Genomic DNA, 16,526 nt, shown 5'->3' with positions numbered 1-16,526 from the left:
AATTGAAATGCTAAAATCATTTTTCAGGATCTTCTGGCCAGGAACATTGTTACTATGCCCCTTTGGGCAAATGATGTCAAGATTCATTAACAGGTGCTTGGGAGGGATAATTTTTCTGATGTATGCCTTTCCACTATATTCAACATGTTTTGAATGAAAGTCATTTCAGTTGCCTTGAATGAGGGATTAAGACTATTGCTCTTTAGTGTAATGGAACTGTTGGGCTTCTTTTCAAGTTGTCCACCACAAACTTCTACCCCACCCAAAGAAAGCAAGAATACAATTTTTGCTCTAGTAATTTAATGCATTAATGGGGGCATTTTTCTTCTGAGTGGGTTTGTAGATTTTGATTTCTTTTCAAGTGCATGTTCAGAGGAATATTCAATTTTATTTTTTTAGCAGGAAATTTTTAGGTTTTGAAGTTCCAGATCATGATTTTATTTTAAGTTTTGAAGTGCTAGATTGTGATTCTTTTTAGGTTTTGAAGGGCTATATTATGATTTGTTTTAATATGCTTCTAATAGTTGTAATCTCTTTTGTGCAGTTTCTATCCCCATCACTACAACCTTATTTTTGCATGATTTTGCATTTAGGGATCTAGCTAATAGTTCATGTGGAACCTGTTAGTGTTGATGTGGGTATTTTGTTTTTGTTACTTGATATGTGGATTTTGACATTTGAGGTTTTGAAGTTTATTTTTTCTCTCTTTTGTATCTGGCCATGTGAGGAAGATTTTCACTAAGATTTGTTAGCTCAAGGTCAAAGTTCTTATATCTTGATCTTATGGAGGACTTGCACCAAAAAAATTATAAAAAATAATTTCCATTAATAGTGAAATATATATTGTAATGTAACTGATCTAATATTTGAATGCATGTCAAAACAATAAACTAAGAAATCCAATTTTTTTTGCCATGTAGTTACGAGAAGCCTTATTTCATTCCTTAATAGCTACACAGGGACCATCAAGGTAGAACTAAGGAGTAGCTCACGTGGACTTGATCTAGATCTCCATCTGCTATTAGACTCATTTATATGGTAACCTTGTACAAGAGTAGTATTTGCTTGGCTATGGAAATGAAGTGAAGACTGTGGTTAATCCGGATCAGCAATCAAAAAACTACCACAGAAGCCTAAAATCTAACAGAAGTACAACCTTCTCAATTTAACAATTTTATTAGCATTTCTTTGTACCTTTGGGGAATGGTTAACTTTAGTAATAGTGATGGATCAAATGAATTTGAGATTTATCTCAAGAAGTACTTATGCATTTTCTTCTCTTTTAATTAAATTGATTAATTATAAAAAGTCTTATGAACAAGTGTCATTTGAAATGAGTTAGTCTTTTGGGCTTGTAGTATTGATAAGCCATGGTATTAACTCATGTTATTGCAACAAAGTTACCATGGCCTATGTTATTGTCCCTGAGTTTATTTATAAATTAAGAATCTCCATAGTAAAATAGAGGTAAAATTTCATGATTAAATTTATTTTATATATATTAACTTATATTATTTTTTTGTCATTAATAATAATAATTTAATGGAGTAAAGGCTCACCACTAATGTTGAAGCACTGACCAAGGTGTGATTAACAGCTGAAAATAAATAAATAGCTATTAGATTTTGGCCCGTAAACATATACAACCACCGCTCAATTAATATAATATGCTAAATTATTTGGAGCTGATAGACAACTGAAAATAAATAGCCAAACATTAATTGAGTTGTACAGCAACCATTCAATTAAAGCCCTATAATATGGTGAATATTTGTTGCCGTGATGAGTACCGGGGATAATAAATTCAACAGATGCACAGAGGTATGGCATGGACAAACCCAAGATCAACCAACAAGCATTCTAAAGAGTGTACACGAACCAAATGGATGTTGTGGAGAAGCGCAACTGCATAACTAAGGAAAGAGGGTAGGTGCGCTTAACCAGGGGGGCAAGGGATGAACTGGGACGACGGAGAGGCACTGACTCGTAAAGAAATCTAACAGCTGGAAGAGAGGATAAGAGGCACAACGCACAATCAGCTGGAAGAGAGAAATTGTCACATCCATGAAACTATGGGAAAAAGGGTAAGCGCGTTAAATTTAAAATTAGCCGCTGAAGAACAGACAGCAGAGAAGGAATTGAGAGCCGACAAAAGAAATCAACGGCGGGAAGAGAGACAAACAAAATCGACTTTCCAAATAACTTTTAAGATTAGATATGCTCCATCCGCCCGCCCGCCATTGTTGAAGAGCTTGGATGCAGCTTGCAATGTAATTTTTATATAATTTATGCTCTACATTTCGTGCATTTTCAAGTTGACAAGCGATTGCGACGTTTTTTTTGTCATTCAACATTGACGCTGCAAGGATTTGCACAAATCTAATTGCAAATGGCCATCTTCAGATCCAATAGAGACACGACTCACTCTGCTCGATCTCATTAGCCCTCTATTAAATAAAGCTCCACCATCCACCAAAGTATTACAATAGACCGTTCTCATCTAGATTGAGTAGACTGAAGTAGATAGTAGTGAGAAATATTAGTGATGGGGTTCAAGCTTTATTTTGCATTGCTTTTTCTCTGCACTCTGCTGTTCGGCCTCGCCATTGCTGACGATGGAAAGGTGCGAACTCTTAATTTCTTCAAATTCCTTCTCTTTCCGCCGCAACCTTACTCAGCTTTAATGTCGCTAATTTCACTGATCTGCATGCAGGTGCACATTGTGTACATGGGGAGTTTACTCCACAATAATAGAGAAGAGCTTGTAACCAGTCATTTGAAGGTTCTTTCGTCTGTTCTTGAAAGGTATGAAATGAAATATTCAATTTGAGAATTTGACAGGTATCGTTGTTACTTGATTTCATATATTTTATGTGTGGGGTATTTGAACCTTTACAGTCCGAGACACGCAGAGCAATCTCTGGTGCGTAGCTATACTTATGCCTTTAATGGATTCGCAGCAGTATTATCCAAAGAACAAGCGACTGCATTAGTTGGTATGTCTCGTTAACCAGTGTTGTTGTTAATGAGTAAACCCCCATGTTCCTATTCTGATAAATTCCCACGATTTAGCAGGGAAAGCAGGAGTATTATCAGTGTTCCCTGATCCAGTGTTAAACCTTCATACAACACACTCATGGGACTACTTGGAAAGGAACTTGGCCATGCCAGCCTCTTCTTACAGAAAACCGAAATCTTCTGGCGCCGATGTCATCATGGGGTTTCTAGATACAGGTATAAGGCAATATTACGCATTTGAAACTCCATCTGATTTAGAGTTGGAAGGAGATATTTAAAATCTGTGTACTTTAGAATTAGTTAAAAGTAAGAGTCTAACTGTTCTGTATAGATGGAGGTGTTTTTTTGGGTTAATTTGTCAAAAATGTGAAAGGAATTTGTTGCAATTATAAATTTGATCTCTCAAAAGAATTCAGTGGCATTATAAGTTTGATTTATGATAATTTGATGTCTGAAAAGAATTCAGTGGCCTTATGAGTTTGAATTTGTTGCAATTATAAACTTGGTTTATGAAAAGAATTTATTGGCATTATAAGTTTGACTTAGGAATTTAATGTAAATAATGATTGAATCCATTGAAAAATTAAGTTTAAACAAACTAAATTTGCAATATTACAACAAAAAAATTTCACTGAATTTCGAACAAAATTGTTTCACTGAATTTCAACCAAAAACTCCCAAACAAAGTCAACAAAAACATTTATATATAAAAAATATTATTATTTTAAATTTATATATTATGTACATATTTATTTATATTTTATCTTTATATTCTTTATATGATATCAATGAGTAATGAAATGTCTACATAGGTTAAAAAGTACTCTGTTTATATTAATGGTTTTTATTTGTTTTTTAAACCATCCATATAACTTTTTGGAAAATAATCTTTTATCTGAAGGCATTTGGCCGGAAGCAGCCAGCTTCAGTGACAAGGGTATGGGCCCTGTTCCTTCGCGGTGGAAGGGAGCATGCGTTAAGGGAGAAGGTTTCAACGTTTCCAACTGCAACAGGTGATCTATGCAACTGAAATAAGTTCGTTGCTTCTATTCTTGTGTGGCTTACAGCTAAAATAATATTTCTGTGTTAACAGGAAAATAATTGGGGCAAGATATTACTCAGGTGGAGAGGACGATGATTTGGTGACAAGTCTTAAACAGAAATCAATATTGCCACAAACAAGGACTGCAAGAGATTACCAGGGCCATGGCACATATACAGCTTCCACTGCAGCTGGCAGCTTTGTAGACAATGCAAACTATAATGGTCTCGGTAAGGGAACAGCCAGAGGTGGACCGGCCAGTTCCTCTACTAGGATTGCCATGTATAGGGTTTGTGGGCTGGACTATGGGTGTCCAGGTTTACAGATTTTAGCTGCCTTTGACGATGCAGTTAAAGATGGAGTGGATATTGTATCCATCTCAATTGGAGTTCGGTCCAGTAATGAGGCCGATTTTATGAACGATGCCATAGCCATAGGAACATTTCATGCTACTCAGAAAGGAATTCTGGTTGTATCCTCTGCAGGAAACGAGGGTCCGGATTCCCAAACAGTGGTTAATGCTGCACCATGTATTATTACAGTTGGAGCGACCTCAATCGACAGGGATTTCCAGTCAAACGTTGTGTTAGGCAACGATAAGATTATTCAGGTGAGAAGAAGGGAAAACAAACACAACTTCACTAATGCTATTAATACTAATGCTTTCATTTGTTCACAACTTCACTAATAGATTCTGCCATTCAAGAGCATGCCCTGTTTTTATAGTGTTAATTTCGTGCCTGTTGCTAATACTTTTAAAGACTATTTTATAAAGAAGTCGACTAAACGGGCAATAAAATACAGTTTTGTCACTCTCTCGAAAATTAGTGCAACAATTTTGATGATCAAACAGACGTGGATTAGTTCTATAAACAAATCTTTTGTAAAATGCATATAAATTAGTTAACATTTTTAATGATTTGTAGATCCAGTATTTTGGGATTTGGCTGTAAAGATTTGTACTGTGCATTTAGGGTAAGGGCATGACCTTTTCGAATCTCAGCCAATCGGCCGTCCACCCGCTTGTGTACGGAGGAAGCATCCCTACCAAGTCCTGTGATCGACCCTCTGACCCAGTAGACGCAAGGTAAATTACATGGGTTAATTTCCAACACAGATTTAACGTAGGGAAATTAAGCTATACAATGTAGGAAATTCATAAATATATTTTTCATGAAGAGGGGAAATTCTAAGGAAGGTATTCTGCAGCAATTGTGTTCTAGGTTGCTTAGATGCAAACAAAACAAAAGGAAAGATTGTAGTCTGTATTGCAAATGACACAGCTACATCGAGGGCATACATGAAAGTAGCAGTCCAGAACGCTGGAGCCATAGGCATGATTGTTGTGGACGACTTGTAGCTATTTGAATCATTTGACTACAATACCTTTGCAGGGACTGCAATAAGTAAATCGTCTGCAACAGAGATATTTTCTTACATAAACTCAACCAGGTGCGTTCCCCTACAATTCCTGTTCATTTCACATGTTTATATCAATTCATTTGGCTCATCCAATTACAGTGTGGCTGTTTATAATCTTCTAAGCCTTGTCATTATAGAAATCCTGTTGCAACAATTACTCCATCGACCGTAGTTGCAAATGACAAGCCGGCTCCTGTTGTTGCATCTTTTTCATCAAGAGGTCCCGGAGCGCTGACCCATAACATTCTCAAGGTAAGTACTGACCAATTTAGACTCCAGAAGCTAATTATGAGAAATCATCACAACATGAATCCTTCAATTGATATTTGCAGCCAGACATCAGCGCACCAGGTCTGAACATCATTGCTGCATGGTATCCTCCCAATACATTTATAGACACAGTTCTTTCACAGACGATGTCTACCGCATTTTACATGATGTCAGGAACATCCGTAGCAGTTCCTCATGTTAGCGGAGCTGCTGCATTTTTAAAATCTATGAATCCTACTTGGAGCTCCTCTGCTATCAGATCAGCCCTGATGACAACAGGTACTTATAATCAGGTTTTATTCTTGAAATGCGTCATGTAATAATGCAAATATCACATTGACCAAAGCCTGGAGATCCTTTTTTCCCTTTATTCTGAAAGACTGGATTATTTATAATTTCAGTAATGCCTAAATTGAACTTAGTACTTTGATATGCGTAATCCTCTAAAGCAAGTTTTTTCCTAGGGTTAGTTCAGGGCCATCCTTGAAGTCAAGTATTGAATCACAATCATCTACATTAGGAGTTAGTTCAACTAGTGATTGTAGTCAATGTTAATGGTAATGGTTATTTAATTATTTCAATGTCAACATATATGTCATCATTTCACAAAATTTCCTGTTTAACACCTGCCTCTTTTTCTAAGATCTGCACTCTAATGTATATGGCAGCGATTGTAAGGAACAATATGGGAGAATTATTGACTAATGAATCACATATCGCTGGGACGCCATTTGATTTTGGAGCTGGAGTAGTAAATCCAATAGGAGCTCTGCAACCAGGACTTGTATATGAAACATCAATCGATGATTACTTACACTTTCTGTGTAATTACGGTCTGGACACTGAGAATATCAAGCTGATCGCGGCAGAAAGTTACAGGTGTCCATCAGGTGCAAAAGTGGATCTGATTAGTAATATGAACTATCCAAGTATAGCCATTTCCAAGTTAAATATTGTGAACGGGAGTACAACCATAAGCAGAAGCGTCACAAACATCAGTCCTGATGTCGCACCCACTTACAAGGTTACCATTGGTGCACCTCCGGGTTTGAGTGTGAAGGTCTCTCCAGAAATTCTTAAATTCTCTGAAACTTCCAAGAAGCTATCTTTCGACGTAGTTTTTACAGCAACCAAGGTTGCCACCAAAGGATATGTTTTCGGTACACTCGTGTGGAGCGATGGAAAGCATAATCTTCGTACTCCTTTTGGAGTGAATATGGTGTGACCAAAGCATAAGGGGCAACCTTATAAATGGTCAAGTAATAAAACAAACGAAACCAGCAAGGCTGCTTATTCCTTGCATAGACCATAAAGTAATAAAACAAGCGAAACTTGCTTTTCGTAAACCTGTTTCTTTTGTTAGATATAATGGTTTATAACTGTATTGTTAGATATAATTATCTCTCGTAATTTCTTGCAGAGTCATCAATATCATGGGAAAGGGGAAAAAATGAGTTTCCAAACTTGGAATACATAAAGAGTTTGCCAGAATTTTGAAATTCTAGCCCTCAACACTGATTACAAACAAACACTTGAAAACCGTTCATTGTTCTCATTGCTTAAGAGTGTTGTCTGAGAGAGGGGTCCTGAAGTTTAAAGGCAGGAATCCTTTAAAAAGAATGCCCACAAAACCCTCCCTTTTGAAGGACTATTCTCTAAATTATTTCACCTTCAAAATTACTAAATATTATCAAGTGGTATGGTATCATAATAAAAGTTTAAATAGCCCAAAAGTAGTGTATCATGATGAGAATTTATCAAGTGGTATGGTATCATAATAAAAGTTTAAATAGCCCAAAAGTATTGTATCATGATGAGAGTTTAAATAGCCAAACTATTTAGCTTATAAATTAAGCTATACCATGATATCCAATATTTTATACTCCATTCCTTTTCCAAACTTTTCTATTAAAACATTTCCACATCTGTAATATAAAAAGTAAAAACATCACACATGAATTTGTCCGTAATTGAAAACACCATTAAATACAGGTAAAAGGAAAGGGTAAATTTCTTCAATGACTTGAAAGGGAATGGTAAAATTGGGCAATGACTTGAGACAATTAAAGTTGTTGGATATTAACACTGAGAAAAATAGACAATTTTCTGAACACCAACTCTAAGCTTCTATCCGCGCACTTACTCTTCTCTCCCCTTCTCCGGGTGGCATTATACTCCTTTGAGCATTCATCCGTAACAAATAATGGTTATTGGTTATTGGTTATTGTTGATGTGTCACTGTTCACATGTGAGACAAAGCAGCAACAATTTCAGCATCTATTTGACAGCTAATTGGTTTGTGTGGAGTGGATTTATTAAGTTATGGTTGACTATGAATGAAAAGGGATGATCAGGTTGATTATAGTGGAAGATAATTGACAAGGTTGATCAATGTTAAATAAGTTGATTAAGATTGACTTAATTTGATCATGGTCAACTGTTGATATAACAATGTACTATTATTACATCAATCTAATGATGTTACATTAATGTTGATCATTGCTACATTAATATTGATTATAGTTGAGCATTGTTAACCATGGTTGAAAATGGTTGATGTTACATTATTGTTAATGTTAATGTTACATTAATGATGAGAGCTAACCATTGTTGGTTAAGGTAGAACATGATTGAGCTTAGTTGAACATGACTAACAATGACTATCATGGTTGACCAAGGTTGACTATTGTCACATGGTTATGGTAATGTTACATTAATGTTGACCATTGTTGACCATGGTCAACTATGTTTGGTAGTGGTTGGTCTTACATCAATGTTAATGCTAATGGTACATTAATGTTAAAAAAGTGGCTACCTTAATGGTTGAAGTGGATTGACCATGGTTGATGAGGTTGATCATTGTTGGTCAAAGTAGACCATGGTTGACCTCAATTGAACATAATCGCCAATGATTACCGTGATTTACCTAAGTTGAACATGGTTGACAATGATTACCATGGTTAAGCTTACTTAACCATGATTACCATGATTAACCTTAGATGACCTCACTTGACAATGATTACCATGGTTAACATGAGAGGTAGGGCATTGTTGTTATAGGTTGACTATGGTTGACTAGAGATAACCATGGTTGAATAAGGTTGACCATGGTTGCCTATGGCTAAGACTATGTATGGTTGAACATGGGTGATAATGAGTGGCAAGGTTTGACCATATATGACCATCGCTAGTTTGTTTAACCATGTTTGGCCATAGTTGAGCTAGTCAAACATAGTTAAATATGGTCAACATATGGTTCATTGTAGGTTTACATGGTTGATCAAAATTATTAATATTGGTTATAAATGACTATAATCATGATTAACTATAATGCCCATATTAAATGTAATTTAAAACAGTAAACAATAAATCTTATTTATATATTATTATATTTATCCATAATTAACCTTACTAATAACATTGTTTAAACTAACTTAATTTTTGATTTTTTTTGGGCACATTTTTAATAATTAATGTATAATCTAAATTAATAGCATGTAATTTAACTTAATTATTCTTGAATTTTTTTTCACATTATTACTTATTAATGTATAATGTAAATTAGGATCAGGTATTCATGCTCAGTTAAAATTAGCATATTCATTCACTCTTCGTTAATATTTTTTTACGAATGTTAGTATATTCATTATACACCGAGTTAATATTTTATTTTTTTGACTGTTTGGATATTTTTTATCTCATATTCTCCGCTGATGACATTCACACTAACATAAACTTTTACGACTTTCCACTGACACTCATGTCAAATCTGTTCTATATATTTTGAGAGATGCATAGTGATGGGTGAATTGGAATAAGTTAATTAGCTTTGATTTATATCTATATCTATATATATATATATATATTTAAAACTTTATATAAAACTTAAATTTAGAAATGGTTAATTATGTATGTGTGAGTAGATTTTTTATTATAAGTATTTTTTTTTCTTAATTTTTTTTATTTTTTTTTAATTTTTATTTTAAGGTGTTTTTAATTTTGTATTTTGAAGTAATTTTATCAATTTGATATAGTAATAAGTGTGTTTATTTTGAAATAAAGTTAAAGTTTTTTAATTTAATGATAAATATTTATATAATACTTTTAATAATAGTTGTGAATAAAGGACTGGATTAATTTCAAAAGTAGTTATGTTATTTTACTTTTTAATTTAACTAAAAAGAAATGTCATGTCTGCAAGTGCCATATTGGGTTTGATTTTTATTTATGGTATTTAACTCTTAATGCTTATTTATAATAGACTTTTCTTATTTAACTTATATATTAATTATTTTTATAATTAATAATAATGATAGCAATAATTTATTGTTTTTCTTTTTGCAATATAAGATGTATCATGCTTTTTTTTGGCAATATCAGATGTATCATGAGTATCATGCTTCTTTTTTTCGCAATATAAGATGTATCATGAGATAATTTTCTTGATGTTCCTTATGGATTATGCCTATTAATGTTTACCATCTATTTAATTTAAATAGTTGTCCAAAATTTAAAATAAAATTGTCTAATTATGCCTATTAGTGTTTATCATCCATTTAATTTAAATAGTTGTCCAAGTTTTAAAATAAAATTGTCTAATTATCCTTAAAAGCACATTTATTTTTGTTTTCTATTTAGTTTAAGACTGGAATGCAATAAATAACATGAAAATTACTTGGGGTTTAGTAAACACAACAAATAATAAAGTTGAAAAGCCTACAGGTTTGGGAAACACAACCAAACTTAAATGAAATTGAGCATATTGATGTGAGTGGTAATTAAAGAATTTTAGAATGGTAATTAAAGAATTTAAGAACCCCTCTAATGACATCAGGTGCAAGGGGAAAGAGAGTGTAAATATTATTGCTACTAATCCGTGGATATTGGTGGCCACCCACCAAGTCCACTTGGACCCCCACCATTGTTTTTTTCAGCTTTTTAGTTTCCTTAATTGTAGCATAGTTTACTATTTTTAATAGTTTTTTGGGTCCTAAACTTCTGAAGCCGTTTTGAGGCCCTAAACGACGTTTTTTGGAAAAAGGGAGCAACATGGAGCTCTTCCCAAAGTTGTAGTTCTCGAATAGAGCTTTCTAACGAGATATTGTGCGTGTCAAACGGAGATCATATGCCAAATTTACGACCTCGGCAAGTTGATGTACCAATTTACCCAAACAGGGCCCACAGTTTGGCGTTTCATCTTCTAGGGTTAGGTTTTTGGATGTTTAGGGTTTTCCATTGTTTCTCAACAATAAATAGGCTTTCGAGCCTCATTGTAACACAGTTCAAAGGCATGTAGCTGCCACATCTCTTCTTAGAGATAAACTACCATCGCCCTAGCTCGTTTATTTCCATTTCTGTTTGTAAGCATATTTCAGTATTTTACATTAATGAAATGAAGTATTATTTCCACTGCATCTCTGTGTTTATGGTTATCTCCGTAATTTTGTTGTGTTCATGCTTAAATCCGGATCAGCTACCCTTGAAGCAACATGCATTCTATTTCAAAGGATATAATATAGAAAAGTATAATGATAACATATACTCTTTCATGTGGGATTTTTTAGGCTTTCCCTAGTTTATTAATAATCTTTTCTAAATTCATTACTAAGTTGTGTGAGAAGGATAAGAGGGATGCAAGACTTTTTCTAGTTCTAAAATTCTCTCCTTCTTACATAGTTAAGGCTTTAGGTAGTAATTGGTTATGGTCACAAGGTTAGGGGTAAGCATGGAGCATTTTCACTATTGTAATAAAAAATGTGTTCTTTGAGATTAAGGGGTTTGTATAGAGGCTCAAACAATGTGAAAAGGATGTTGCAAAAGGCACACTGCAATATGATGTATTCAATTTAGAGTTCACATTTAAGGCCTAAGGGAATAGAAGGAAGAAACAAGGGCTTTCATGTTGATAATGGGCAGTCAAATAGAAGAAACACATATGGTTTTGTGGCACAAAACAATGTGCATGGAATTGGGACTGCACCATATAGCTCAGTAAATGTAGGATATGGAGATGCATAGGCCGCTTGGTAATGTAGACTCCTCTCATGGAACTAGACCAACATATATTGTGAGAGTTTATTTAGTAGGTTATGGACTCAGTAGCATAGCTATTAATCAGCAACATTGGTACATTTATTTTTATGGAAACTAAATTTGAGTGAAAAATGTACATATCCTTACCTATCAAGGAATTGTGCTAAAGTATTATGTAGTTGAGAAGATAATTTTGACATGTATGGCTATTAATAAACACTTGCTAGTAAGATTTTGATGGTGAAAATACTTTACGAATATCAATTCTAAGTCATAATCTCAATTTCATATTTCTTTGTTAAATTTGGCTTTAAGATGTTCATAGAGATTTGAGATGTTCTTAGAAGTTGGATAAAATGTTTAAAATGTATTTTTTTAATAGTAATAATAATAATTTTCTTATTTAAAGTAACTAATATGTTAGATAGAAAATTGATATATAAATTTTTTTAATTTGTAAAATAGATTTTTTCTCTAAATTTTAACTTTATATTCATTAAACATTTTTTTATATATCAATATCTAATTTGTTAAAAAACACATTAATTTTAATTGTATATCAATTTTACTTGGATGTTTTTTAAATATTATTTTTATGATGTATATATGTATTTTCATATTAATTAAAAAAAAAACCTACTAAATTTATTTCAAAATCACACATTATATAATAAATCCTTATCATAAAATTTCCAATAGATAAAATAGGTTCCTTCGCAATACGGTAAAGCCATCATAATCTTTATTCAAACTTGTATATTTTTTTCATTTTTTTTTTTAAATAATTAGAATTTGGCATAAATATCTAAATCACATTTATCTACTTACACATGTATCAAAATAGACGTTTATGGATAAAGCTTGGATTTTAAACCCGTGAGTAGCACATTGATATTAGAGTCATAAAATAATAAATATTTCATTGATAACATTGTTATGAAAAAGGATTTGAGTAAATAAAAATATGGATGTAAAAAATTATGGATAGAGAGTTATGAAAAATTATTTAAGTTAATAAAAAGATGGATATAAAAATTCTCCATGACCATTCTCTATGATCCACTAGTATGTGTGGCTTCAAACCATAAACTAGTTGTTTCCTTATTCTTGTAGGTGTTGAAATGGGATGAAATGAAAATATAACAATATCATTTATTTTAGTAGGGCAGTTGGAACTCTAGTCAATTTAGTTTCCCTGGATCATGCTCCCCTCGCTTCTTATCTATGAAATTAGTTCCTTTCTTTCTACTCCTGGGCGAGCGTAACTATTTGTTGTAGGTCTTCTCTGTGCAGTGCTTTTGAGGGGTGTTTCAAGGTTTTTTTGGATTGGGATTATGAATTCCTCTATTTCTATCATCATCACCGTTTGCCCTAGTTTTCAATTGTGGTTTGTTGAGGTCATGGGTTGTCATCGTCTTCTCATTGGGTCTCATGGTCTACTCTTTGTCTCAAGTTTCACCAGTCACTACCACGTTTGATGTCTACTTCAAGATTTGTGGCTCGTTTTTCATGCTGCCTAATTTTAGGTTGCAGTTGTGATTTCTAGATCGGTGTTTTCCTTATGTCAGGGTTTTGACTCTGGATCATTTGAAACCCTTGATGGGTTCTGCCTGAGGGCCTTGCGCCTTTCATTTTCAAATTCTATGTTGGGGTTGTAAGACTCGTAATGAAAGGTGTTACGGTCCGTTGTTTTGGGCATATTTTGTGCTCTCTTTGGGACTCATTGGTGAGCCCACTGACCTATTGGGTTCATTATTATGTTGCCTGTTTTTGGGCTAGTTTTTTGGAGGTATCAGCCCTAGTGGAATGTTTTAGTGCCTATGCATGTAATGGGGCCTTTCGGAGCATCTCCAAGTGCATCCAAGTTGGCCAGAGCATTCTTCTGGCTGTATTTTTTTGACGTTTTTGAGCGTATACGTGTGATGAGGCCTATCAAAGCATCTCTAGGCACGTCTAAGCCGATTAGATCATATTCCGATGGTTTTTTAGTTTGGAGACTTTGGGCCTTTTATTCTTCAACTTTATGATGGGGTTTGCTAACCCACTTTGTAATGGATGGTTGTCTGTCTATTGGGCCATTGTTTAAGCTCCCTATGAAGATATTAAGCAAAGCTTCATGCCCTACTATCTTATTTTTGGTATTCCATGATTTAGACAAGAGATTTGGGATATATCTTGGCTATTGTGCATGTTAGAAAGTGTAGCAAGAAAGGCTCAATTTGACTTTAGCCTTAGTCAAATTGAGCAAATCGAAATTCCAGATCAGGAACACAACTTGGAGGCAGTTAACTAGTGCGACATGGCTCTTGTCACTTAGTTAACTCAGTAAATTTGAGTTAAGGGCTTGGGGTTCAGTCATGCATGTGTTGATTACTAAATTTTAGCAATATAGTCCAGTTATTTTTAGTTGTATTCAGTTAACTGACCTCTAACTATTGATAGAGTCAGTTGAAGGTCAATTGTGCAATGGGATACCGTCTAACTTAGATATTTATCAGTTAACTGATTAATCAACCCAAAATAGCTAATGCATGGATGGAATTCGAATTGCCCAACTTGAGTGGAGGAAAAGGAAATTATATAAAATTAATTGTATACTAGTTGAGTATACAGATTTTTGCATGTAGGTAGGTGATCAATCCTTGGGAATTGCACAAGGAAATAGGAGTAAATTCCTATCTTTTAGGAGCTAATTTACTCAGGAATTTCACAAGGAAATAAGAGGTTGGATGAGCCAAAATTTGGCTAAGTGTTGGCTAGTGGGCCTCATTCAATAGTGAGAACAATTATTCTTTGGCAAGTTGTGCTCAGAGATGGAGCAAGCAATTGTAATAGTTTCTCTATTCACTTGATTAATGCAAAGAGGATTGAGGGATTTTTTCTAGTTGGGTTCCCTAGAAATCTCCATGTATTGGTGGTTTTGCTTGTTGCATGTCTATGCATGTTGTTCTAAATTGTGATTTTCATTCTACAGATCAATAGAGTAGAATTGTGTCTCTTGGTCTTCAATTTAAAATCTTAAGCAGTTGTAATTTCTATCAAATTTCTACAATACATATGTAGACAACTTTGTATTAATAGAAGCTTGTTGGTTTTTTCTTTTTGAAAAAACAATACCACTTATCTTCTCCACCAAGGAAGACAACAAATGTTTCTCACCTCAAATTCCTTATTGATCCATTTAAATAAATTAGGTACACCTTTTTAGCTAAAAAAATAATAAACACTTTATTCCATACATTAGAGAAATTTTGAGGTCTAAAATGTGTCTTGGAACAAAAATGTACAACCAAAAGCAACTTTATAAGAAAAAATAGGATTCAAGATGATGATGTCAACCATGGGGGATGGTTCACCGTTTTTGGAATAAAAAAGTAAAAAAGATTAAAAAATAAATAAATAAATTATTTTTTCAACTCGTATTTTCAAATTAACTCCCTATGCCTTTACTCAAATTTCGAGCAGGATCAGTGATTGGATGCGGCATTTAATTCATCATCCAAGGAGTACCCATGTTGCATACTTTAAATGGACCCTGCTCCACGAAAAATGAGAAATAAATGAAAAATGTGTCTACAATAACATTTTTTCACGTATTTCTCAGTTTTTGTGTAGCAATGTCCATCAAAATTATGCAATATGGGTACTCCTTGGATGAGGAATTAAATTTTGCATCCAACGAGTGCTCTCGCTCGAAATTATAGTAAAATCATAGGGAGATGAGTTGAAAATACGAGTTGAAAAAATAGTTTTCTCTTTTTTTCCCTCATCTTATTTTATTATTTCCACTATTATTTTATAATATTTCTTAGGAGACCCATTTTAGACCTCAAAAATTTTCCAATATGACGTTAAATCTCTCTATGAAAACTCATGAAAATATCCAAGGTTTAGATTTATCAATTTGTTCAATGTTTTATTTGGTAAATTTTTCTATATTTTAATAAATAATAATTTATTGATATAAAGTAATGGAAAAAAGAATAATGTTGTTTTACTCACTATTTAAAGTAAAAGGCAGAACAAATTTAATTATAAAATTCAAATTTTCATATAAATAGGATGAACAGAGATCTCTGACAAAGAATCATAATATGATAAGTTAGGAAGGAGGGAGCGAGGAATTTGAATATTTGTATCAAAGCAAACTGCGGAGAATCACCGATGCTCGGGGATCCCCTTATCCATTTTTTTTAAGACTATCATGTTGATTCATATATGGAGAGATTGTTTAAATATTAGGTAGTGTTAAAAGGTTAAGACTTTTATGTGACGTGAAAAGAGTTTGAATTAAACAAGTATAATATACAACGCTGTTTCTTAATACCTGATTTTTATTAAAAAAGTAATGGGTAATTTTAACTATAATATATATATATAAACTAATACTTTTAGTGAGTATAATAATATTATAAAAGTATAATAATATTATAAAATATAATTTTAATAATATTTTAAATATTTCAATATCAAATTATTTCAACCATTAAATCATATTAAAACTAAAAGTGTTTTTAACCTTGAAGCTTCAGAAAATAAGGACATAATAAGCATATGGATAGAATATAAATAAGATTAAATTTGTTCTTATATCATGGGGTATGAATTTAATTCTCTTGGGGTCTATTAGAGCAAGGCTTTGTCATATGAGTACGTTGGGTGTGCAATCTCTTTGAGTGGGCTTACCCAAGGATCATTTTGTTTAAAAAAAAATAATCATGTGTGTTAAAAGATTTTTTAT

General features: G+C 33.2%; 1 pseudogene across 1 annotated transcript; it reads left to right on the top strand.

Moving 5' to 3' along the window:
- The first annotated feature begins 2,466 nt into the window (after positions 1–2,466).
- LOC149221145 (CO(2)-response secreted protease-like) lies at positions 2,467–7,098 on the top strand (annotated as a pseudogene). Its single transcript, XR_016249355.1, has 11 exons — positions 2,467–2,623; positions 2,714–2,805; positions 2,899–2,996; positions 3,076–3,234; positions 3,920–4,031; positions 4,112–4,670; positions 5,035–5,147; positions 5,270–5,512; positions 5,620–5,734; positions 5,815–6,031; positions 6,421–7,098. The product of XR_016249355.1 is annotated as a CO(2)-response secreted protease-like (transcript).
- The last annotated feature ends 9,428 nt before the right edge of the window (positions 7,099–16,526 follow it).

The sequence above is a fragment of the Pinus tabuliformis genome, chromosome Q, assembly GCF_031772625.1.
Source record: "Pinus tabuliformis cultivar Carrire ecotype Pingquan chromosome Q, CPIR1, whole genome shotgun sequence".
NCBI lineage: Eukaryota > Viridiplantae > Streptophyta > Pinopsida > Pinales > Pinaceae > Pinus > Pinus tabuliformis.
The sequence above is the reverse complement of the archived record's forward strand: the minus strand, read 5'-3'. Positions and strand labels throughout refer to the sequence as shown.